The following is a 25,968-nucleotide window of genomic DNA, read 5'->3' as shown; positions in this document are numbered from 1 at the left end:
ATACATTTTGCTTCACAGTGTACCAGGTCACAGATTCTGAAGTAGGGAAGAAACGATGACAGGGTCACACATCAGGTGGGAAGGTCTTAGCACACAGATTCACAAACACAGAGAAAAGGCCAGGCACGGTGGCTCACACCTGTAATCCCAGCACTTTGGGAGGCTGAGGCGGGCGGATCACGAGGTCAGGCGTTTGAGACCAGCATGGTGAAACCTGGTCTCTACTAAAAATACAAAAAGTAGCTGGGCGTGAGGGCACTTGCCTGTAATCCCAGCTACTCAGGAGGCTGAGGCAGGAGAATCGCTTGAACCCAGGAGGCGGAATTTGCAGTGAGCCGAGATCGCACACCACTGCACTCCAGTCTGGGCGACAGAGCAAGACTCCTTCTCAAAACAAAAACAAACAAACAAACAAAAAAATTAGCCCAGCACGGTGGCAGGCACCTGCAATCTCAGTTACTTGGGAGGCTAAGGCAGCAGAGGTTGCAGTGGGCAGAAATCGCACCACTGCACTCCAGCCTGGGTGACAGTAAAATTCTTTCTCAAAAAAAAAAAAAAGAAAAAGAAAAAAGTAAAGGAGAGAAAGACAAGATAGAAATGAGCAGTGACTGGAGGGAGGCTGGGCTGTGGCCTGAGCTCAGGAGGGTATGGAAGCTGAGTGAGATTAACACAGAAATAAAACAGAAAGGATGGAGGAGTAATGGAGGTCGTTGGAGGAAGTTGGTAAAAGAACAACACTGTCAGTGACAGAAGCTGTCACCCTACTGAATGTTGATTACATGCCAGGCATTGTGATAAGGATCTGTAGGGACTGTCTTTCTTACTTACCCCAATGACTCTGTAGTAGGTACTATTATTTTACTCATTTTACAGATGAGGAACTTGAGGATCAGAGAGGTTAGAGGGCTTGCTTGGAGTCACAGAGCTAGTAACTAGAAGAGCTGGGACTGGAACCCAGGTCAGTTGGATGCCAAAGCCCAGGTTCTTACCCACTCCTTCTACCACCTTCCAATATTGACTCAGGGCCATTTCCTCCCACCATGCCTGCTGTAGGCTGCGGAATGCAATGTCTCCCAGCACCCCAAAGAGTGAGGTGCTTGGTGAATGAGCTAATTCGGAGGTGTAGCTCAAAAGCCCTGCTATGACTGAGCCGTCTGCCAGGGCTGTGAGTGCTCAGAGCAGAGAGTGCTCACCGCCATCAGGGGATACTCACTCCATTGTGCCGGGCCCCACCTAAATGTTTTTTTATTGCCTGCCCTTCACCATGAGTAATGCCACTTTCCATTTTAAGCTGGGAGCTTCAGGAGATGACTGCATTACAAGCCAGGGTTTAAAGCTAAGAGCTGCCTGGGGAATTACTCACCCACTTCAAGACGCGGCCCACAATGCACCCTCCCACTCAGGATGCTGCTGGAAGACCTTCTTCCTTGCCAAAGCCTAAAAGAAATCTGATTTCCCCTGGAACCCGACTAGGAATGGTGCCAGAATATCAGAAAGCTGGCGAGTTAACTGGTTCTCCAAGTGGAGCTACTGTGCTTGTTTCTGGTCTTCTCATGTGTGCTAAGGTTTTGTTGCTTGTTCATTCATTTGGCATTTGCTGAAGGCCTACTATGTGCCATGCACTCTGCCCATGATGGAGAGACTATCACAAGCTAAACAGCTTTAGTTCTTGCCCTCAGGCAGCTAACAGTCTGGGGGTGTGGGGATAAACAGACAATTATAGGAAAATGTCATAACAGAATATGCTAAATCATATGACATGCATGTTCAGGGAGTTTTGGAAACCAACAGCCAGAGGATTTACACTAAGGTAGGTATGAAGGATGAGGAGGAGCTGGCTCGGTTTCTTAATTGGAAGCAACCAAAACTGACTCTAGAAGGAGAGTTCAGAGAACCTGGGGTTGCTCCCAGAGTCACTGGGAAGGTGAGGTGGCCCCAAATCATACTGCAGGAATGGTCCAGCCAGACCAAGATGTACGTGTGTATGTGTGTGGTGGGGAATGAGTGGGCGGGTGTAACTTTCAAATACATGGGGTGGGGATTCAGATGCTGGGCAGTCAAAAATGATGACAAATTTCCAGGACAGCAGGTAGAATTAGGGAAGGTGTGGAGGAGAAGGCTGTCTCAGAATGACCTAAGATATTCTGAGTCATAGAAAACAAAGGGAACAGCTTAAAGAGAGCACCAACTCAGTGAGGCAACCAGGCAGTGAGGCCGGCTGGCCAGGCTTTTGGGGGGATTCCTTAGTGAGTGAGTTCACTGCTCAAAGAAAGGCTTTGCCACTTCTGCAGGGAAGCCAGCCACGGGCCAGCAGGTAAGTATGTTTTAAGGCTTTCCTTTTTTGTTTTAGGGCTCCTGGAGACAGTCTGGAAGGCCACAGTTCTCACTACAAGCCTTGAGATTACAGAGCCTAGCTAAGTCGGAAAAATGTTGTCTGCATGAGAATTGGAAAAGATGTTTGGGAGAAGCCAATAGGATAATGCTAATAGCCAACCTTTATTGCTTGTGCTAACATGAGCTTACATGCATTATTTCATTTCATGCTCATAATAAGCCTATCAGTTTAGATGAACAGACTGAGGCACAGGGATTTTAAATGACTTGGCTAAGATCCCATGGTTAGCAAATTGTGGAGCTGGGATGCAAATGTAGATCTGTTTTACTATAACTAAGAGTCTGTTGACAGAAAACATGAAAAAGTGAGGGCCAGATGAAGAAGAATGTTATGTGCATAATAAGCGATCGGAAGGAAGCCTAATTCCTTAGCAATCACCTCTCTCATGGGTACAATTTTGAAACTTAAGGTCAGCTATTGCTCCCTACTGAGAAATTTTCAGAGAGAACCCAAAAGGGAAAAGCCCTGTTTTCGTAGAGGGAGGCTTGAGTAAGGAACTTTAGGCAGTAACTCAGGGTATTGCCTCCTGGGTTGCAGCAAGAGGTATATATAGCATTTTAAAATTGATTTTGTTAGAATAATAATTTCTCTGACTATACAAATAATACATGCTCCTTGTAGAAAATTAGGAAAAAACAGAAAAACATAAAGACGAAAACAAAAATCAACTTTACTCTTACCACCCAGGAATGGCTTTTGTCATACTTTGGGCTATGTGTTTGTGTGTGTAATTTGTAGTCTCTTTTTCCGATGCATATACGCTGATACTGTCTTTTAAATTCCAGTTCTTTGTATCTTTGATCATTGTTATGACCTTGATTTAGCCCTTTCCTCAAGGGAGAATTATAGCACAACATTCAATGTTGCAAATCTGTTGATACGCAGTACAAGCTGGTTTGTTGAAATGACGAGGCAGAAGCCATGGAGCCTCCTGGGCTGCGCTGGATATAGTGTATGTGAAAGTGCCTAATTCTTTAAGAAAAACTTGGCTTTTCCTTATTTGTTAATATTTCTAGCTGGTAAGCATTGCCTAAACAAATGCTTAGCATAATGACTAACCTAATTAGGCAACCATATATTTACTAGGAGAGATTTATTCCATACTCTACCTTATGCATGGCATTCATTAATGTTGTGTACACACACACACACACAAAAAACAGAAGAGCAGTTTCTAGGACTCAGCTCCAAGTGGGGTCTGTCCTGATCCCACTTCCCCTTCACTGGTCTGCAGGATCCCAGCTCTTCCCATCTCCCAGCCAAACATATTTCAGAAAGCCACAGTCCAACACACAGAGCTCTTTGGCTCTCTCAGGCAGGAGTGCAGCAAGGCCTTAACAGACCTCAGTGAGTGTCTCCTCTGGGAGCCCACGTGGCTCAAGCCAGCACAAAGCCAGATCTATTTGGTGGCCGCTGTTGTCCACTCTCGGCATACTGTATGCCACCCATTCTTGTCCTTTACCCAGATCATCAAGACAAAGTCCTACCATTTCAGAAGCCCTGTGTGTTCCCTCTTCATATCTTGACATCTGCTTTGTGTTGAGAGTCAGTGGCCAGTCAAGTGCTTGCATGATGCAGCTGGATTTGCTGATGTAAACAAAGTTGCTGGCATGTGAGCTTTCTGACCCTGAAAAGGCCCCACAGAACTATCCCCTCAGGCCTTGATCAGGACATTACCCCCAGGCCAAGGGGACAAGGAAAATGAACTTGAGTGTACTTCATAAGTGACAGCCAAGAGGGAACCAAAGCACCTGGTCTTCTCTTCCCTTCCTGTCTCCATGTAATCTTTTCTTCCTGGGCCATTCCTGGTCCTGGAGGTGAGGTCACTGCTGAGAGCATCCATCTGGTGACCCAGGAAGCCAAGGGTCAGCTGGCTCCTCTGACAGTGGTGGATGCCTTAATGTGCTCCTCCTGAAACAGGGCTCTTTTTAACTCTTGCTTTTCTGCTTTGTTTTCCCATGCTTCATTTTTCTTTTTACTTACAAAAGTAAGCAGTTAATTTATGTGTCTATTTGAGAGGTTAATCATCTCCAGTGCCACCTTCAGATCCATTCTTTAGCTCCATGAAATTCATAAGATTCTCTACGTATTCCATTTGTAAACCGAAACTGAATAATAATTCGGATGCCTAAAATACCTTTTAGCCCTGGGAGTGACCTAATTTCTCAAATCTGTTTTATCATCTGTAAAAATGGAATCACAAGATTCTCTTTACGTACTCCATTTGTAAACCGAAACTGAATAATAATTCGGATGCCTAAAATACCTCTTAGCCCTGGGAGTTACTTAATTTCTCAAGATCTCAGTTTTATCATCTGTAAAAATGGAAATAACACCATTTATACTGTGGTGCTGTTATAATAAATCATGAGATAAAGTACTCAATAATATAGTACAAATAAATTAGATTCAATTTATTACAATGTTTTTATAACAAATTTACCTTTACAACAAGTGATACTGGTTTTTCATTTTCATTATTGATACCAGTTTCCATTTAAAATGAATTTCAGCTTAAACTGAAAATACTTCAAAATACTAATTGAATAAAAAATACATTCCAGCTGTATATATTTAGATTATTCAAGACAAAAACATTCTGAATATATAGAAAATTGACCCCTGCAGAAAAAGGAAATGACAAACACAAGAAGACAAGAAACCCTAACTGAACCCTAAATCAACCAGCTAATCAGACAGCAGAAATCTCAGCTCAAACAAGGACCAAGAGTTGGAGGAAGCATGCAAAATAATTCTAATGGCTTTTTAATCACTAAGACCAAAACAGCAAAATAGGCAGTTAGTCCTCATTGCCCCATCTTCTTTTTGTGGCCCTCACAACTTCTTTTGTTATCCTGGCCAATCTCCACTGGAAAGTCTCAAAGCATTCAACATTCTCCATTAGAAGAACCACCTAAGTGTGGGGTCTCTATACTCCCAAATTATCTTTCCCTTCCCTGCAATCAAAACTCTTCTCATTTTGTAATACGTATGTCTCCAAAGTGTTATCCAGAAATCCTAGTATTCAATTGAATAAACACCAACAGATATTCACAGAGCATCTACCAAGTGTATGGAGAGAGTACATGTCTATGGGGGAAGGGACTGCACAAGATCCAATCCCTGCCTTCGAGGAGTTGAAGATTCCCAAGGGAGGCCAAACAGAGGATGCAAATAGCTCTAATTGCAGGGTAGAATACAGTGACTGCCACAAACAGCTACAGCCAATATGCACAGGATGTCATAGGAGGAAATGACTTTTGGCTTGGTGGGGACGAGGACAGGTTCAGATGGAGGCAGCACTGGTTCTCCGAGAAGGATTTGACTTTAAAAAGATTGTATTAACTCTTGTGCCCTACCCCTTAATTGGGGGATTATTCCGAGTCTCTTGCCTATTCTTGGATAACAGCTGGAAGAAGGTACCGCATCCTGCTGTTTCTTCTCTGAGACAGGCCATCTCCCTGCTCATGCGTGTCACAAGCCCACAAGACAGGCTTAGGTGCATGTGGTTCTGTGCATGATCCTGACCCCACCTGGCAAAGGCCTCAGCTCCAATGCCGCTTCCTCAGAGAGACCCCTCGACCATACTCCACCTCCTGGTGCACTCTCCCCTCCAGCCCCCATGGGCTCCTTTCTACCAGGAGATACGGGGATTAGCACCATTTTAGATTTTCTTAGTTAGCTGTTCACTTTTTTAAAATTTAATATCTCCCCCTATAGGAATAAAAATTGACAAGGAAAGCAGGGTCTTTGTTTTTCTTGTTTACCCCTGTGTTCCCAGTGCCTGATAAATCACAGTATGTAATACATATTTGTTGAACAAATTAATGAATAATAGTCGAATTCAGTCTCTTCTCAAGTTTCTTCCTCTCTCTGGTTTGTTTTTATGAAGAGGGATCCAGGGTTTTAGAAAACATATATGATTCATTTCAAAGTGATTTAATCAAAAATACTCAAACTTGGGTTCAGTATGGCAATTGACAAATTAGCAGAGTTTAACAGACTTTGGTTTGTGACGAGACTTAAGCCAGCAGGCATCTTTTCAGGTAAACTGATATGCCACACTAGATGGGACAGATCATCATTTATCCCTCCCACCATCCTTTCTCTCAACAAACATTTTTTTCCAGCTTTATTAAGGTATTATTGACAAACAAAAGTTACATATATTTAGGGAATATGATGTGATGTTTTGATCATGTGTACATTGTGAAATGATTACTATGATCAAGCTAGTTAACGTATCCATCACCTCGCATCATTATCATTTTGTGTGTGCATGGTGAAAACATGTCAGATCTACCGTCTTGGCAATCTTCAAGTATACCACACATTATTGACCACAGTCACCATGCTGTACAATAGATCTCTAGAACCTATTCATTTTGTCTAACTGAATCCTTGTACCCTTTAACCAACATCTCCTCATTTCCACTCCCCTCTCCCCAGTCCCTGGCAACTACCATTCTACTCTCTACTTCAATGAGTTTGACTTCTTTTAGATTCCACATATAAGTGAGATCATGCGGTATTTGTCTTTCTGTGTCTGGTTTATTTCACTTAGCATCATATCCTCTAGGTTCATCCATGTTGTCACAAATGACAGGATTTTCCTCTTTTTATGGATGAATAGTATTCCACTGTCTGTATATACCACATTTTCTTTACCCATTCATCTGTAAATGGACACTTAAGTTGATTCCATATCTTGGCTATTGTGAATAATGTCACAATGCACACAGGAGTGCAGGTACCTATTTGAGATACTGATTACAATTCCTTTGAATATATACCCAACAGTGGGATCACTGGATCATGTGGTAGTTCTATTTTTATTTTTTTGAGGAACTTCTGTACTGTTTTCCATAATGGCTGTACCAATTTTTACTTCCACAATAGTGCACGAGGGTTTCCCTTTCTCCACATCCTCACCAATACTTGTTATCTTTTGTCTTTTTGATATTAGCTATTCTAACATGCATGAGGTGGTATCTCATTGTGGTTTTAATTTGTGTTTCCCTAATGATTAGCAATGTTGAGCATTTTTACCTATACCTGTTGGCCATTTGTATGTCTTCTTTTGAGAATTATCTGTTCAGATCCTTTACCCATTTTTAATGGCATTGCTTTCTTACTGTTGAGTTGTTTGGGTTCCTTATATATTCTGGATATTAACACCTTATCAGATGTGCTTGCAAATATTTTCTCCCATTGCATAGGTTTTCTCTTCACTCTGTTTTCTTTGCTGCCCAGAAACTTTTTAGTTTGATGCAATTCCATTGAACTATTTTTGCTTTCGTTGTCTGTGTTTTTGGAATCATATCCAAAAAATGATTACCCAGACCGGTGTCAAGAAGCTTCCTCCTATGTTTTCTTCTAGCAGATTTACAGACTCTGGTCTTACATGTGAGACTTCAATTCATTTTGAGTTGATCTTTGTCCTTTGTGTGAGTCAACACATATTTATTAAGCACATATTATGTGCCAGGTTTGTGCTAGACATGGGATAAAAAGCTGAGCAAGACAGGGGTTCTGCCCTAATGAAGCAAAGTCCGAGGAAACATTCAAATAACTAGCACGAAGCCTCCGGCGTGAAGTCTGAGGGAGAAGGAGGAATATCCTGGGGGTTGTGACAGGTGGAGGTGGTGGCGATGTCGGCAAAGAGAGGTCCATGCCAATGGAAAAGCAAGTTCAAAGGCTCAAGGTGAGAGTAAGCGTGGCTCATTTGAGAACTAAAAGGAGTTCACTCTCATTTGAGGCCACTGATGGTTCAAAGCTAGGGAACTCTTGGGCCATCTGTCTTTACTCAGTACAAAGATCAGGAGAGCTTGGGGGCAGAGTGGGTCACCAGCTATCCTCAGGAAATGATTGGAATAAAAGCTCTGCCAGTTTTGTTCACTGCCATGCTTTGTTCACTGTCTGAGGATGGAGCCAGAACATAGTAGATTCTTAATGACCATTTGCTGATCAGATGAATGACGCCCCCACAGACGATCTCAGCTTTCTCCTCTAGCATCACCAAGCCCCACAGAGTCATAAGACCGGAAGGCATCTTGAGAGCCAGCTGGTGCACCCTTTCCCCTCCAGGCTCTGTCCTGCCCTTAAACCTCCCACCAATGGCACTGTTTTGTAGATGTTATAAACTACATTAGCATGACTTGTAAATTGGGTTCTTGAGATCATACTCACACCAAGGGAGAGACAATGTGTCACCTGGTGAGTCCAGGGCAGGGTGCAGAAGAGCAGGGATGACAGTCCTGGATGCCAGGCTGCATGGCAGGCAGCGAGGGAGCTCTGGCTCCCAGCACTGTTTGTCAGCTATTAAGACGCCATAGTGCTTCTCTTCCAAATCTGCCTCTGAAGGTCAATGACCTCCACATTCTCAAAGCAGTACATCTCGTTTGGAAATCCTTATATTCCTGGTATCCTTGGTGTTGGGATTTTAAAATTCGAATTGAGTTCATCTCCCCGTACCATGCCCTGGCTAAATGCCACTGTCTCTCCCAGAGAAGGCCACTGGGCTGACATACTCAAGGTATCCTGGCTGGAAAGCTGTGAGCAGTGGACATAGCATTTGGCCCATACCCACATATACCACTTGATCTGAGGTCCCATGACCTGTTACTTGGACAAATGCAGCTGATTTCCTTGCCTTTCCTCCAATTCATCACTCAGCAGCCAGAGTGACATTTTAAAAATGCAAATCTGATAACATCACATCCCAGCCTGAGTATTCCATAGTCTCCCACAGTCCTTCAGACACACGCTTACAGGACCCTGTGCAGCCTATCCCTTTCGGCTTCTCCAGCCACAGCCCTCTCTCCTCATCCATAATGGACTCTGTTCAGTTCCCCCAAGTAAAACTTGCTCTTTCTGGACTCATGACCTTTGCACATACTTTTACCTGTAACCTCCCTCTCTCTACTTACTATTAATGGAAATACCCCTTCCTCTAAGAAGTCTTCTGAAGTCTCCCAGGCCGTGTAGGTTGCTTATTACCTGGCTCTCAGGGCGACCTGGACTTTGCCACTATAATACTCAGTCCATTCAAAATCCCTTACATGGGGAAAGGTCTTCCCCACTGGAATTCAAACTTAAAGAGCGCCTCTCCATGTCTGCCTTGTTATTCACGATATTCCTTATGTCTGGCACATGGTAGGTACTCAGTGAATATGTGTCAAGTGAATGAATGAGTCCTCCGATTGTTAAAAAGCTGGGAACAACTTTACCAAATAGAGTAAGAGGCAGAGACAAACTGAAACATAACAGGACCTCATGGTAATCCTGAGCCACCTCCCTTCCTCACCCTAAAGGCCTGATGTCATCATATGATGGGCTTGTGTGTTGTGATTAGGTCCCGGTTCTTGAGATCCGGTTTCTGGCTTAGTTCAGGGAAAGCTGGGCCCTTCCATTAGGCACTGTCATGATCAGCAAAGCAGAACTGTGGAGCAAATCAGACACGGTGCAGATGCATTGGTGTACCTGCTAGTGGCCCGTACCTCTCGTCTCACTGCAGAGACAGAAAATCCGGCCCCAGCATCACACAGCAAAACAGAGCAAGAAGGAGGCGGAGTCTTCACTTATGTTGCCTCACCCTCTGTTTTATTTTCTTCCCCTCAGCAGCAACAAACAATAATTCGGTAAAGGAAATACAAGTAATGGAAAGAAAGAGAAAAAAATAAACATATCAAAATGGGCAGTGTCCCCAGGGCCACTGCTTTTAAAGAAAACAAAAGAGTAGATTTGGAGATATTTCAGTGGCTTTGCTAAAAAGAGAATAATAATCAAGCCTTCCCTTCCTTTCTAGGCTGCACTGCTTTCCTCTATCTTGATGTAGAAAAAATATCACCCAGACTAGGGAGTCTCACATCAGAACCCCCAGTGGAGTCTTGCTGAACATGTGGGTGCCAGCCCCGACTCAGTCTAGCAAATCAGAACCCTCTGTTAGGGGAACCTATGTGATTCCCATGCAGGTGGGGAAGAAAGCTCAGGATGGGAGTGCCATGGTATGTCCCGTGCCTTGTAACACAAGATGCAGCTTGGGTAAGAAGCTCAGGTCTGTAATTGGGAATTCCAGCGTCAGGCACTGCAAACCTCATTTAAAATAAAGCACCATAAGCTTGACTTCGGATATGCAGAAAAATGAAGATTGTTGATTTCACCTTCTGTGGAAGGGGCGGGGGGCATATTCTATTCATTTTATTCACTTAAGTCGACGCTGACTGAGCTGCTCCCATAGGGAAGGGCCTGTGCCAGGTACAATAGAAAGGTGATGATGGCGATGGATTTGAGCAAGATGAAGATAACAGTAACTCATATTTACTGAGACCTTAGTATGTGCCAAGTGTTTTACATGCATTATCTCATTTAATCCTCCCAACACCCTATGAGGTACTATTACCATCCCCATTCTGTGGACAAGAAAACTGAAGAAAACTGAGGCACAGGGGAGTGGAGTGACTTGCACAAAGTCACCCAGCAAGTTAGTGCAGAGCCACAGGAGGAGCCAGGTCTCCCAGACTCTGGAGTCTAGTCTCAACCATTACAGCGTAAGTCTTCCTTAAGACATTCAGTCTCTGCCTTTCTGATACTTAAATTAAGTGGAAAAGGTACAAGAAAATCAAAAGAACTCCAAATTATACAGTTTTGTGCAACAGTGAACAATCGACCTGGTGACATCTAGTGAGTCTTATCCTGTTCTGGCTAATTACTCAGCCTGACTATTGGTTAGTCTTTGTTACAAGGAATTGTGGGGGGGAAAAAAAAAAGCAATAATCAAAGCAACTATTTTCCCTCCTCTGTGGAAGGGTGGAGTCAGCACATTTTTAGAGAAAGTCAAACAGTCCCATTATTCACAAGAGTGCAGGAGCCAGGAGCTTGGCAGTCCAAACCGGGGAGGGAGGCTTCACTATTTTGTGAACTCCCAAAGGATGAAAGACATTAATAATACTATTTGTGGTGAGCTTATCTTATGCTGCATACTGCACTATTACCTCTACATGTTATTATCGAATTTGATCTTTGCAACTCTTTGAGTGAGTACTATTCAGATGAGGAACCAGACTCAGAGAGGCTAGCAACTGGCCTATGGTCACACATCTGCTCAGTGGCAAGGGGTCTGAATTCCAGCCAGCTTCTTACCCAGAATCTAGGCTGTCTCTTATTTTAAATACAAAGATACCGTTTGGAATGCTAAGTGAGCAAGAATTCACAACTGTCTGCCATTTTTAACTTGGCTGTGCCAAGCCTCACTTCAATCTGGGAGACTGGCTGGATTCTTATTTCAGCAAGTATTACTTCAATGCACTATGTTCTGTGCCAGGCACAAAAGCCCTGCATTTAATAAGTGGGAGATGTGGTCACAATGGATAAAAGGAACACACATAAAACACTTAGAGGTGGCCGGGCACGGTGGCTCAAGCCTGTAATCCCAGCACTTTGGGAGGCCGAGGCGGGCGGGTCACGAGGTCGGGAGATCGAGACCATCCTGGCTAACATGGTGAAACCCTGTCTCTACTAAAAATACAAAAAAATTAGCCGGGTGTGGTGGTGGGCGCCTGTAGTCCCAACTACTCGGGAGGCTGAGGCAGGAGAATGGTGTGAACCCGGGAGGCAGAGCTTGCAGTGAGCTGAGATCGTGCCACTGCACTCCAGCCTGGGTGACAGAGCAAGACTCCATCTCAAAAAAAAAAAAAAACAAAAAAAAATTTAGAGGTGATTTCACTAGAGGGAGGTCTTGATTCAACCAAGTCATCAGTGCCTGGAGACTCATGGAGGAGCTAAGCTTTGAACAGATGCCAGGAGTAGAGGACAGGTCAGAAGTCAGGGGATGAGCTTCGAACAGAGGTCGGAGCTGAGACACCTCTGATGGTGGTGTAGCAAAGCAGTAAAGTGGCCCCAAAGAGTCAAAGGTAAAAGGCAACTCCAAAGCTGCTTTCAGCCAATGCTGCAGTGGGCATTCTGTTCCCCACGAGCCTGGGGCACGCTGGACTCTGGCAAGAGTCACAGGCCCACACTGCTGGAAGAGTATCCCTCAGGTAGGGCACATGCACAAAAATAGGTGCAAGGAAATTCCATGAATGCTGCTGAGGAAGTTTAGGCAAAGGAAGCAAGCCTCTTCTTTTGCGAGGGGATTCTGACACCAAAGTCAGCAGATCTAAAACTTTCACATTAATTTCTCCTCTACCTTAAAGAGCAGACACATACATCAGAAAGGAAGTAGAGAGAAGTCAAGGAGTAAAACTGGAACTCAGGCCTGTAACAGGTACACACGTTCAGAAACGTCTGAGTAAAAACCTTAACAAAATGCATGTGCTTCCTCCCAGTAATTCCATTTCCATAAATTCTTCCTAAGGAAGTAATGGGATAGTTGGCAAAGATGACTACAGCAGTTTTGCTTATAATAGTGATAAAGAGTGAACAACCTATCCCAGTACTTTGGGAGGCCGAGGTGGGTGGATCATGAGGTCAAGAGATCGAGACCATCCTGGCCAAGATGGTGAAACCCTGTCTCTACTAAAAATACAAAAAATTAGCCAGGTGTGGTGGTGGGCACCTGTAGTCCCAGCTACTTGGGAGGCTGAGGCAGGAGAATCACTTGAACCTGAGAGGTGGAGGTTGCAGTGAGCTGAGATTGTGCCACTGTACTCCAGTCCGGCAACAGAGCAAGACTGTCTAAAAAAACAATAAAATAAACCTAAATGCCCAACAATAAAAGCTTAGTTGACACAGTTTTGCGTGTTCCTATCGTGGCCTCCTATGCAACCATTACAAATGAAGGTGTAGGTTTCTGTTTATTAATGAGGGGGAAATTCCTAATGTATTGAGTAAAGTCAGATCAAAGAGTAGGTTATAAAACAGTTCTAAATATATATATATATATATATATATGATTCTGCTTTGTAAGATGCTTACATCTCTATAAACAGAAAAGTTAACAGAAGGTATCTCTGGCAGATATGATCATGGACAATCTTTTAAAAGTTTTCATTGTTGTTTATCTGTATTTTCTAATTTTTATATCACTCCCTTATAGTTAAGCGTTTGTAGGTGGTCTGATGTCCCCTGCTTTGGTGAACTGATAACAACACTAAAGCAGCAGACCTTAAATATTAATTATTTGTTTCCCAAAAGTATGGTACATGTGCTCCTGTTGATAAAAGAGAAATTCTGAGTGGTACTGAGAAGTATCTTTGAACAACACTGCAGAGAGAAAGGAAGCCCCCATCTTTAAGTCTCCTTAGTCATTTTGTTTATTCAAGGAGAAAACCTTGGCTTGGGACAATTATGTTTTCAACTTCCCTAGAAGAACTGCTCTTCTCTCTTTATAACCAAAAGAGCTCAGCAGACAGGAGGCAGCATCTAAGCAGAAGTCAATTCCATTGCTGTGCTTCATTGTATTGATCTTTATCACTACCTTCTATTTATAGGAAATGTTTGCAATTACACCAGGGAGATAAAGCTTGCTTTAAATAAGAAAATTAGGCTGGGCGAGGTGGCTTGCACTTATAATCACAGCACTTTGGGAGGCTGAGGTGGGTGGATCACCTGAGTTTGGGAGTTCAGGACCGGCCAACATGGTGAAACCCCGTCTCTACTGAAAATACAAGAAAATTAGCTGGGGGTGGTGGCACACACCTGTAATCCCACCTAATGGGGAGGCTGAGGCAGGAGAATCGTTTGAATCCAGGAGGCGGAGCTTGCAGTGAGCTGACATTGCACCACTGCACTCCAGCCTGGGCAACAGAGCAAGACTCTGTCTCAAAAAAAAAAAAAATTAGCCAATTTAAATAAAATTTAAAAGTAAGGAAGGAGTCGAGCAGATAATGATCAAAGTAAGGAAGTAAGGAAGGCAGCGCATGTGTATTGAAGTCTGAGGCAACAGGTGTTAACTAAAGCTACCCCTACTGGAATATCTGTGCACTGAAATATCCCAATAGTTCCCCCAGGTCTTCATTTCTATCTTATCATTTAAAACAATAGCATGGAAATAATAAATGAGCAATTTGCTCAAGTGATGACCCAGCCAGTGGGGAAATAATTTCAGAACAGGATTCTGAGAATGTCCAGATAAATCCTGCTGGGAGAGTGATTGGAAAGAGAGGTTCCTAAGAAGAGATAAAATATCTTTGCAATGTTTGCCCTGAGGAAAGAGGCCCTTCCACAGGAAGAAGGTCAAGTCCGGTCTATTTTTGTAAGTGTTTTTCAAGTGGTTAGCGGACGTATTTCCTGTGGTTCCCAGGAATTCTGCAGCAGGCTCTCAGGAGGATGTTGGTGATAGGGAACAGGGACTTGATGAGCGAGAATCAATAATTATCTCTATATTTGCTTCACTTTTTTCTATAAAAATAATCTAGGGGAAAAACACTTGCTTTAGAAGAGCAAAGTTCATTACAACAAAGAGCAGAATGGGACATGAAAGTCCCTTAGTGTGTAGCAGAGTCCTTAGGTCAAGATTCTACAAGCTGAAAATTTATCTGTTCACTTGTTCCCTCCCTCCCTCATTTACTCAATAAATATCTGAGCAATTCCTCTGTGCTGGCCATTGTTTGAGGGCTGGGCAGAAGGTGTTGAATAAACATGGCTTCTGTCCTCCAGCAGCTTACAGTCCAGTGTGGGAAAAAGATGTCAAACAAGGAAACGCATGGATGGATATATAATTACAGATGATGGTGAATGTTGGAAGGAAAAGAACAAGAGGCTGAAAAAGAGAATCATGGAGGTAGAGAAGGAACTTACCTTAGTTGGGGAGGCCAGGGAAGACCTCTGAGGAGGTGGCACTTCAGCTGCCCTCTGAAAGGGGCATGGGAGGCAGCCCATGGGAAACTGTTAGGGAAGGGCACTGCTGCAGAGGGACCAATTTGTAGGAAGGCAGTCATATGGAGGAGACCATAGTGGGCTCAAGGACCCAAGGGTACATGCAGTGGCTAGAATAGAGGGGCAGAGGGAGGGAGGAGCAGTAGGTGAGGCCAGACCATATAGGGTCTCACAGGCCATGGTAAGGATTTGGATTTTACTTTATGGAAATGGAAAGTCATGAACGGTTTTAAGCTAGGGAGTAGCCAATCTGATATAAACTGTAAAAGATCTCTCTGGCTCTGTGTGTAAAAGTGATGGGAGGGGGCCAAGAACAAAAGACGGGGCTATTTCAGAAGGTAAGACAGGAGCTGCTGGTGGATCAAACCCACTGTGGACAGTGGGGTTGGTAATAAGTATGTAAATGTGATAACCCTTCACGGCAGTCCAAGGGCTTGATTAGCATACCTCAGAGAAGTCAGCCAGCTAACACAGCTGGGACTAGGGTAAGGTGTAGGAGACACTTGCTTTGGGTAAAAATGTACTCAAGCACTCAAGATAAATCATATCTTAGCCTGCGCACGGTGGCTCACGCCTGTAATCCCAGCACTTTGGGAGGCCGAGGCGGGCGGATCATGAGGTCAGGAGATTGAGACCATCCTGGCTAACATGGTGAGACCCCATCTCTACTAAAAATACTAAAAATTAGCTGGGCGTGGTGGCAGGCGCCTGTAATCCCAGCTACTCGGGAGGCTGAGGCAGGAGAATCGCTTGAACCCGGGAGGCGGAGCTTGCAGTGAGCCGAGATCGCGCCATTGCACTCCAGCCTGGCCAACAGAGCAAGACTCCATCTCAAAAAAAAAAAAAATATATATATATATATATGTATATATAATATCATATTTTAATGCAGTATTTTTTAAAAATTCAATTTAATGCAAAAATATCTCTGAATAGAAAAATATTAAATAATAATAAAGAAAGGATGAATAACAGTGATAATTTGAGCAAAACAAACTTGAAATGGGCCCCCACAAGGCTTACATTAGTGTGCACATACAACGGTGTGGAGTGAGACAGACAACAAGTAAATGAAAAAGTAAATACGATCCTGAATTATCATAAACATCATGAAAGAAATACATTTCGGTCTGAGATAGAGGACAAGGAAGTCAGGAGGGCTTCCTTAGATAGGCTGGGCCTAACGCAATTGGATTCGGAGGTAAATGCTCTGCCTGGAGATGCTACGTGTGAAGGAAAATTTTTGCAGCCCAGCGCAGTGGCTCATGCATATAATCCCTGAACTTTAGGATGCCAAGGTGGAAGGACTGCTTAAGCCCAGGAGTTCAAGACCAGCCTGGGCAACATAGCAAGACCTCGTCTCTACTAAAAATATATATATATATATTTTTAATTAGCTGGTCGTGGTGGTACGTGCCTGTAGTCCGAGCTACTCAGGAGGCTGAGGCAAGAGGATCACTTGAGCCCAGGAGTTTAAGGCTGCAGGGAGCTGTGTTCGTGTCACTGCACTCAAGCCTGGGCAACAGAGCAAGACCCTGTTACACACAGAAAAATAATTTTTGCAAATCAAGCCTATCAAACTTCCTACATTGTATAAAATTTTACAATCTAGTAACTGGAAAGTTTTGAACAGATCTATAGAAAAGTTACTCTCACCACTGAGGGTTCAAGAGTACAATATCATGAAACACTAGAAAATGTTCTGCCTTCAGTCTGCCCCACCCCAGGGGCCTATCTAAACGTCTAGATTTATCAAATTTCATAAGAGCCCACTGAACCTGACAATGCCAAGAAGGAGCCAAGGTATGTAGGATCTTGAATGTGAAGAGGAATTATGTGCAAAAAGATGGCAGCTCCGAGAAGCAAGGAGAAGTCCCTCTGGCGTTCCTCCTTACCTCTTGTTGCCTAATCTGCTTTCAAAGGCCAATAAATTCAAAATTCTCCATTTTTCAAACAACCCCACCCAACACAGTGATTCTTTAATCTCTAAACATGACAGGGGGCAGTGGACATGAAGGATATAAATGGCTTTAAAAGGTCAGTTAGAAAAAAAGAAACAAGGAGAGAAACCATGAGGAGTTGAAGGGATAAAAGCAAACCATGTTTTGAGCTACCTGCCAAAGTTCAAGAAAACTCCCATGAGAGGCCATGTTTGACTGATGAGTGTACTGCCATAGTTATTGGCAGCTATCTCTAGCCTCATGGTTTTTCGGATAACTGGCATCTTTTCTTTTCTTTTTTTGAGATGGAGTCTCGCTCTTTCACTCAAGCTGGAGTGCAATGGTGCGATCTCGGCTCACTGCAACCTCCTCCTCCTGGGTTTAAGCGATTCTCCTACCTCAGCCTGTCGAGTAGCTGGGATTACAGGCACATGCCATCACGCCTGGCTAATTTTTTGTATTTTTAGTAGAGGCGGGGTTTCATCATGTTGGTCAGGCTGGTCTCAAACTCCTGACCTCTTGATCTGCCTGCCTCGGCCTCTCGGCTGATTACAGGTGTCAGCCATCGTGCCCAGCCCTGATAAATGGCATCTTGACTGCAATGTGCACCTCCCTGAAGATGCTAGATACCAAGGCAGAGTTATCTCTTAGTATAGCTTCTTGGATTCAAGACTTTAACTCACCTCCAAGCCCTTTCCTCCCTTATCAGATACCAGTCATGTCCTGGGGCCTTTGGTGATGTTCTCTTGCTCCATCTCCTTCCCATAAAGGAGGATTCCTTTGCCTGCCAACAGCTGGGTTGTGAGTGGAGCCAGGTGTAGAATACTAGTGATGTGGTCACAGGACCATGAGAGCCGTCAGTGGTGCTAAAACAGGGAGCAAACAGTGCAAAAGGGAGAATGGTTCCTTTTGGACTTTTTATGTGGAATCAAATGGAGTTGGCAAGTATATGGAACCTCTAAAAATAGACCACATCTTTAAAAAGAAAAAATGCAAAAAGAAATAATTTTACATTGTCCTAGTGTAGGCTCTGCAAAACTTGGCCCTTGAAGGCTAGCACTGAGGCAAGTGACTGTTTTCTTCCTGTCCTTTGGCTGTGACACCAACTGAGTCCCTTTGCATATCCTGGGCCCTGCTCCCCTGCCTGCTTCCTGTGTGGTGCTTGGGGCATGCTGGGGCCTCCATGGCCCCCTTGGCCCCTTTCAAGATCCAGCACAGAGTCTGACATATGAAATGAGCTCCACGGGGTTTACATTCCTTCTTCGTATCCAAGCACCTTAATACACAAACCCACACGCTGGGATTGCTAACTGTTCTTCCAGAGATGCCTGGATATTGTCTGCCTAGCAGAAATATGAGTTTTGTCCTTTTTATTTTTTAATGTTTTGAGGGAGCCTCGGCCCCTTGGAAATGGGGATGACATTATAAACTGATGTTTCGGAACTGAGGGTTTTATTATTGACTAAGCCACAGATTTGCTTTGGTAAGCTGTCCAGCCTCTCTGCATTACACTTCTGTTGGCTGGAGAAGAAGGGGAGGTGTTGCCCTAGCCCATATGATAGAGAAACAGCAAATTTAAAATGATTATGAAGTACCTCATATAGTGTCTACACGACAGTTATCCAGAGATGTTTGTTTATTCATCCCAAATGCTCCGGGAAACCCCAGCTGCTATCACAGTTCAGATAATCAACCCATTAAAAACAGGTTCATATTAACAAGGATAATGACAGCTGACATTTCCTAGCACTCACTATATGCAAGTCCCCTCCTGGGCCTTGTCCTATTTCTTTCTCATGCCACCGTGATGAGATCAGAGCTCTTAACAGCTTCCTTTTACAGAGAAGACAACTGGGGACCAGAAAGGTTACATGACTTGCCTGGTTTGCAAGAACTTAATGACACAGCAGAAACCCAAATCCAGCTCTACGACTCTCAGGTTGTGAGAATTTCCATTTTCGTGACATTTCCAACCCAGTCTGAAGGGGTCTCTGGCCTCTCCCCTGCCCTTCATCTGCAATGGCAAATGGCTGCCCTGACAAGGGCCAAGATGGTCTCACAGGCTGCAAGGGTCGCCCAAAGGAGGCACAAGAGTGACAATCAGGAAAGTGCTGATGGTGGGACGCCACACCCGGGTGAAGAGGACAGGCCATCAGGGGAGGAACTTGCAAAGTTCCATTCAATAAAAACAGATATCTCCTTTAGAACATGAACAAATGGACTGTGCACGTTCCAGGGGCTGGTAGAGTAAAAAGAATAGTGAAGCTCAAGGGTCACTCAGTTCAAGGGGCATTTTATTCTCTTATTCACATGTATTCAGCAATGAAAATAGTGGACTCTGGAGTCAGCAAACCCTACCTTCAGATCTCAGCTCCAACATGTTTTAGATTGGTGCAAAAGTAATTGCGGTTTTGCCGTTACTTTTAATATTTAGTGGTATGACCTTAGAAAAATGACGTAAACTTTCTGAGCCGTGCTTCCTTAGCTGCCAAATGGGGGAACTCAGACAATGCCTTCAGTTCAGCCGAGGACAGCTTCCCTTTTCTGTTAATTAAACTTTGGAACGTTGGGGCATTAAAACAGGCTAGGGTAGGTGATTGCACAGAGAATATTATTCTATTCATTTCCTTCCTAGCCAAAAAAAAGAGCAATACTTTCCTAACAGAATTTGAGGATTAATTAATGTAATGTGCTTGGAACCACATCTGGCATACAGTAAATGTTCAAAAAGGGTCATTATATTATTATTTGTGGACATATTTCATTATTTACGGGTAGGTCCGGAGTCGGCTATTGAGTAACAAATGGTGGGGCAAGCCCTCAGCGTTTCTAAAGAGATAACAAACACATACTTCAAAAGACTGCGTCTGGAGAAGCTAAATATTCTAGGTCAAGAGGGAAGGAAAAAAAAGACACAGTAAACAGACCATCTTCCTATAAGCTGGAAGGTTGGCTGATTTCGAGAAAGGAATGTCCTTGCTGGGCTGGTTCTGGAAATTGTAACTTGCACAACAACAGATTCAAAAGATTTTTGGAGACACATCAGTAAGAGAAGGCTAAAGGAGGCAGTGAAGGGCTGCCAGAGCCCCTGCAGAATCACTATGCATTTGGCGTGAAGCCCTGGGGTTTTAATGTGTCCGTCTGCAGGAAGGATATTTCCATTTAAGATGTGTGCAGGTCTTCAGGATGGCCCAGGGCCGGCAGGATGGTTTGGACCATGGTGTACCATTAAAGTTCAGACAGAATGGGGGCCGGCAGAGCACGCCATTGCACCAGGGAACACTCTGTTTTTCCTTTTGGAGTGGATGCTGTTTTCTCTAAGCACTTAAAAGAATTCCTGACCTCCAACTGAATGATGCTCTATGAGGGGAAGTATTTTGTGGGTGAATAAGCTAGACTGCAGAGAAAAAACATCCAGAATCAAGGGAAGAAATAAAGGATACTAGAGGACACCCGTGTGTGTGTGTGTGTGTGTGTGTGTGTGTGTGTGTGTATGTGTGTCTGCTTGTAGTTCTCTACTCTTTGTTAAGAAGTGTGCAAGTTGGGGCTGGGACTGAGCTGTTTGGTGACACAGCTGGATCAGATAACAGCCCCCACTTCCTGCCAGTTACACTAGATGCAAGCCTCTATGTCCCTCTTATCTGAAACATGGCTTGATGAGTCTAATATGGCTAGATTGTAAACTCCTTAAAGGCAGCAACTGATTTCTACTACCAACCCATAATCCCTTATTTGAAAAGCCTTGGGCTAGATATGTTTCAGAATCCAGAATCTGGGTAATTTTAGAGACGTGGTATGGTGTATATATTGTATATTATGGAACAACTCCAGTGCAGTCTGGGACACTACCCTAGAATCAAACACATTAGTCACTATACCAGATTGTATAAGTACTATTAACACAAAGCAGAACAAATAGGCTTTAAGTCTCAGGACAGTTTGGGCCAGGTTTTGCCACAATCTATTATGAAAGAACTTCTAGCTTTTAGAGCTTTTTGAATGTCAGAATTGTGGATTAGGGATCTCAAGTCTTTCTTTTTCTTTCTTTTCTTTTTCAAATTTCCAGGACATCTGCAGCATTCTGCCCATGGCAGGCACCGAGTAGAAGCTGTTGATTTCTAGAGTATGTGACATCGTGATTTCCCTCAAATAATATTCGATTCTAGAAACCAGGGGACAGTTTATTCTCAGTGACTTGGGGAGTCTTTAGAATTAAAAGTATCCTAAATTAAAGAACAGAAGAGAAAGACTATTAAGAGAAGAACTATTAAGCCCATTCTCTGTCATCCTGAACAGTAACACATGTAGACCCACGAAATATACTGAAAATTCATCCCTAGCACATCATGTTGAGCACCTAAGCAAATGAGAGGAGTGCATCATTGCATATAAATGGCAATGGAAAGTTCTAACCTATCACTTAGAACACGGTATTTTTCGAATACTCCTCAAATATTTCTAAATGGGCCAGGCGTGATGGCTCATGCCTGTAATCCCAGCACTTTGTGAAGCCAAGGCGGGAGGATTGCTTGAGCCCAGAAGTTTAAGACCAGCCTGGGTAACACAGAAAGATGCCATCTCTACAAACACATTTTTAAAAGCCAGGCAGCCGGGCGTGGTGGCTCACGCCTGTAATCCCAGCCCTTTGGGAGGCTGAGGCAGGCGGATCACCTGAGGTCTGGAGCTCCAGACCAGGCTGGTCAACATGGTGAAACCCCATCCATACTAAAAATGCAAAAATTAGCCAGGTATGGTAGCGGGTGCCTGTAATCCCAGCTACTCGGGAAGCTGAGGCAGGAGAATCAATTGAACCCAGGAGGCAGAGGTTGCAGTAAGCCAAGATTGTGCCATTGCACTCCAGCCTGGGCAACAAGAGCAAAACTCCATCTCAAACAATCAAACAAAAAAAAAGTTAGCCAGGCATGGTGGCCTAGGCCTGTAGTCCCAGCTACTTGGGAGGCTGAGGTGGGAGGATCGCTTGAGCCCAGGAATTTGAGGCTACAGTGAGCATGAGTGTACCACTGCACTCTGCACTCCAGCCTGGGTGACAGAGCAAGACCCTATCTCAAAGAAAAAGAAAAAAAAAAGGCCGGGCGCAGTGGCTCACACCTGTAATCCCAGCACTTTTGGAGGCCGAGGCGGGTGGATCACAAGGTCAGGAGATTGAGACCATCCTGGTGAACATGGTGAAACCCCGTTTCTACTAAAAACACAAAAAATTAGCTGGGTGCGGTGGCGGGCGCCTGTAGTCCCAGCTACTCGGGAGGCTGAGGCAGGAGAATGCTGTGAACCTGAGAGGTGGAGGTTGCAGTGAGCCGAGATCACTCCACTGCACTCCAGCCTGGGCGACAGAGCCAGACTTTGTCTCAAAAAAAAAAAAAAAGAAAGAAAGAAAGAAAAAGAAAAAAAAAAACTTAAAAATGAAATGACTCAAAATATTTCTAAATATGAAAAATCAAATTTGTTCAATCCTAAATCAATACCAGATGATTTGTAAAAGTGACAAAAGGGGCCGGGCGCGGTGGCTCACGCCTGTAATCCCAGCACTTTGGGAGGCTGAGGCAGGCAGATCACCTGAGGTCAGGAGACCAGCCTGGCCAACATGGTAGAAACCCCGTATCTACTAAACGAATGCAAAAATTAGTCGGGTGTGGTGGCATGCGCCTATAATCCCAGCTACTCGGGAGGCTGAGGCTAGAGAAATCACTTGAACCCGGGAGACGGAGCTTGCAGTGAGCCGAGATTGTGCCACCGCACTCCAGCCTGGGTGACAGAGCAAGACTCCGTCTCAAAAAAAAAAAAGGTGACAAAAGGTTATACAGCATAGGTGATAGTCAAGCTAACATCTATGGAATGCTCACAAGTTTTCCAGTGCTGAGGTTACAGTGACTCTGTTCAGTAGCTACTGTTATGTAGCCCCATTTTGCAGATGAGGAAACTAGGGCACTGTGAGAATGAGTCATTTACTAGTGAGTGTCCAACCAGGATTCAAACCCAAGTTTAGCAGTATGCTGGGTAAACCAGCTATCAGAGGAGAAAAAAAAAGAGAGAGAGAATTTTAAAAGCCCTGGCATTTGCCAATTTCTATGATATAAATGCTCTCACCAGGGTTAATTTCAAGATATTAATGGTTTAATAATAGTAAAATTCCTGAATATTTAATAATTGGCTTACATGAGCTTGTGGGAGCTGTTTCCTGCACACCATTGTCAAGTCCATCCCATAGTCAGGTCCACAGTTTACTGTCAGCCACGGAAGATGAGATTTCAGCTCATGGAACAGAACTGGTTTTGGGGGCAGCATGCTGAGATACTAGCCCAGGCCAGTCAGCCATGGCTACACTTCTACCTCAGACCCAGTACAGATCACAGAGGGTGGAGTAGAAGAAAAAGAAAGCAAAGAACACACTGCCTCCCTTTCTTCAGCAAACTTTCCTTCACCAGGGAGTGGAAGGTGGGTCCCTGCCAGCCTAACACGCCTTGGCAGAAATAACAAAACCTGGATTTTTTTTCCAGGCCCTACAAATATTTTTCTTGGTTAGATAAGTTCAGACTTGAGACTAAAGGAGCTGATCACTTCCTTTCTGAGAGCCTTAATTTCCATAGTATTTTCTTTAAAGAAATAAGGAAGTATGTATTACAAGATGAGGACAGGGTCTGAGCCTGCCTTTAACCAAAGGTAGGGTATTCTGGCCTAATTTGAACCCAATTAAAATACATTTAGGTTCTTGGCTTAGCTTTTTTGTCAATACCTGTAGGACATCACCTTCTAATTAGGTAGTCTGATAAGACGTTCCATGAGAGGCTCCTGAGAAAGGACTGACCCTTCAATCAACAAGAATTCACAGGACACTAATTATGCATAGGTATTTGCTCAATGCTGGATATAGAAAGAAAAGGCATAGTTTCTGTCCCAGGGTCTCAGAGACTAATGAAGGAGTCAGTCAAGTATACGTAGTTAAATTACATTCATTTGCTTATTCAACAGATGTTTATCAAATGCCCATTAGGTGCCAGGCATTTTGCCAGGCACTGGGATACCATTGTGAGCAAGACCAATCGGTTTGTACTAACATGGAGCTGACAGTCCAATCATGAAAAGAGACATTAAATAATCACAAGAGTGAATGTGTAATTAAACACTGGTAGTAAGAGCTATGAAGAAATGTTAAATGGTCCTATGAGAACTGGAGGAACCTGACTCAGTTCAGGGAAGCCAGGAGAGGCTTTCATGAGGAATTGAGAGTTGAACTAAGATTTGAAGAAAAATTAGGAGTTAACCAGGGGAGCAGGGGAGAGAGAAAGAGAGGAACATCACTCCAGAGGGAACAGCATGGGCAAAGGTCCTAGGGTGGGAGGGAATCAGAAAATGGAAGGCAAGTTTGGAGGGAGATGTGGTGGGAAATGAGGCAGAAGGGGAGTAAGGGCTGAACCTCCTGCAGGCCACCGCACGACTTTTGTTTTTGTCCCGGAGCAATGGGAAATCACTGAAGAGTTTAGGCAGGGGGATATAGATGAGAATTACACCCAGCGCTGCAGTGAAGTAAAGGAAATGCTGTCTGCCGTTGAGAGAGCACAGGGGAATGAACCCACCTAAACTGGTATATGTGAATTTTAAGAAAGAGCAGGGAGGTTAGGGTTGGGGGATGTGTCCAAATAAGGCTTGCTTGAGGAGGAAATATCCGAAATATCCAGCTAAATTTTTGAAGGGTGAGTGTGACTTAGCCAGACCATGGTGAAAGGGTGGAGGAAAGGAGAAAGAGAGAGAGAGAGCAAGAGAGAGAATACTGTTGGCAGCAGAAGAATGTTTGGGCTAAGATCTGGGTGAGTATGAGGGTGTAGGGGGACTATAAAAAGAGGCCAATAAGAGAAAAAGTCACAGGGTTAATGATAAGAGCCTCACAGGTCATGGCAGGAGTCTGGGTTTTATCCTGAAAAACAATGGGAAATCAATGACCCAGTCAAAGATCTACAGCGGGGGAGTGATGAGTTAGAATGGTCACTAGCAGCAGAATTGACAGTGGATTGAAAGAAGGCAGTGCTGGAAAGGTGAGACCTGCTGCAGCAGCCCAGGTGAGACAGGTGCTGGGTCTGTGCTAAGGCAACAGCAGTGAGGCTGGAGAAAAGAGAATGGCTTTAGGAGACACTAAAAAGGTAAAACTGAAAGGTCATTGTCACCAACTGAACGAGTGGGAGTGATTTCTATTCTGCCCAAAGAATAGTCTCAATGAAACATTCTTCTATTTGGATTGTCTTGCCTTATGACCTGGTACAGGGTCAATTTTTGTAAATGTTCCATGTGTCCCTGATAAGAATGAAGTTCACTTCATTGTTGGGTACAAGGTTCTTTTATACACTCATCAATTAAATTTACTAGTGGTGTATTTCAATCTTCTACATACTTATTAATATTTGGTGTCTGTTTGCTCTGTCATTTATGACAGAAATGTATTATAAAATCTCCCACCATAATTGTGGAGTTGTCATTTTCCCTTTACATATTTGTCAAGTTTTGTTTTATGTATTTTTGAGGCTATGTTATTAGATATATACATGTTTGGAATTTGTATATCTTTCTGTTGAATTAATCTACTTATTATGTGGCAATCCCTTTTATTTTTAGTCATTCTTTTTGTCTTAGACCTATTTGATCTGATATTAATATAGCCACACGAGTTTTCAATTTTTTTTTTTTTGGAGACAGAGTTTTGCTCTGTCTCCCAGGCTGGAGTGCAGTGGTGCAATCTCGGCTCACTGCAAGCTCTACCTCCCGGGTTCTCGCCATTCTCCTGCCTCACCCTCCCCAGCAGCTGGGACT

At 43.8% G+C, this 25,968-nt stretch overlaps 2 protein-coding genes and 1 non-coding gene across 22 annotated transcripts in view; 2 read left to right on the top strand and 1 right to left on the bottom strand.

Moving 5' to 3' along the window:
• The window catches only part of ARHGAP26 (Rho GTPase activating protein 26), an 899,552-nt gene that overhangs the window by 588,834 nt on the left and 284,750 nt on the right, over nucleotides 1-25,968 (bottom strand). The window lies entirely within an intron of this gene.
• FGF1 (fibroblast growth factor 1) overlaps nucleotides 1-25,968 on the top strand; it is a 111,031-nt gene that overhangs the window by 56,678 nt on the left and 28,385 nt on the right. For 2 of the 18 annotated variants that reach the window (XM_065545927.2, XM_065545926.2), the window contains exon 1: nucleotides 24,878-24,974. The exons of the other annotated variants lie outside the window; for them this stretch is intronic. The gene's annotated coding sequence lies outside the window, so the exon portion shown is untranslated. Of the gene's footprint in view, nucleotides 1-24,877; nucleotides 24,975-25,968 lie in introns of those variants that run through there. 18 annotated transcript variants of the gene reach the window in all.
• LOC123574274 (small nucleolar RNA SNORA36 family) lies at nucleotides 19,659-19,795 on the top strand. The gene has a single exon (XR_006699160.2). It is a non-coding gene; the product is annotated as a small nucleolar RNA SNORA36 family (small nucleolar RNA).

The sequence above is a fragment of the Macaca fascicularis genome, chromosome 6 (assembly GCF_037993035.2).
Source record: "Macaca fascicularis isolate 582-1 chromosome 6, T2T-MFA8v1.1".
NCBI lineage: Eukaryota > Metazoa > Chordata > Mammalia > Primates > Cercopithecidae > Macaca > Macaca fascicularis.
This window is presented reverse-complemented; position numbering and strand designations above follow the sequence as displayed.